Raw genomic sequence first — 360 nt, forward strand, 5'->3', positions numbered from 1 at the left:
AAGAGTTGGTCGAAGTTTTTAGCATGTGCCTACTGAGATTTCGAAAGGGTAGAGGGAAACCACTCCAGTGAACGGCTGAGCTCTCCCATTTAAGGTCATCGAGCAGACAACTTTTTGATAGGGCCCGTAGAAGTGGCTTGTCTTCTGAATAGAGGCTTTATAGAGCCGGACTGGGGATATACAGGTCCGAAATTAGAACAGTGAAGAGGAATTCATAGAAAATCCTCAGCAAAAGCGCAGAAAACTGCCATGAATCATCCAGATTTAAACAAATACTCGCGAGGAATCATGTTCCCTTAGGGAACCTGAGGAAGGAGGCGGGAAATTGAACAATGAGCAGCGAAGAGTGGTTAAAGCTTC

The sequence above is a fragment of the Rhagoletis pomonella genome, unplaced genomic scaffold, assembly GCF_013731165.1.
Source record: "Rhagoletis pomonella isolate Grant_MI unplaced genomic scaffold, Rhpom_1.0 Rhpom_scaffold_00001, whole genome shotgun sequence".
Taxonomy (NCBI): Eukaryota; Metazoa; Arthropoda; class Insecta; order Diptera; family Tephritidae; genus Rhagoletis; species Rhagoletis pomonella.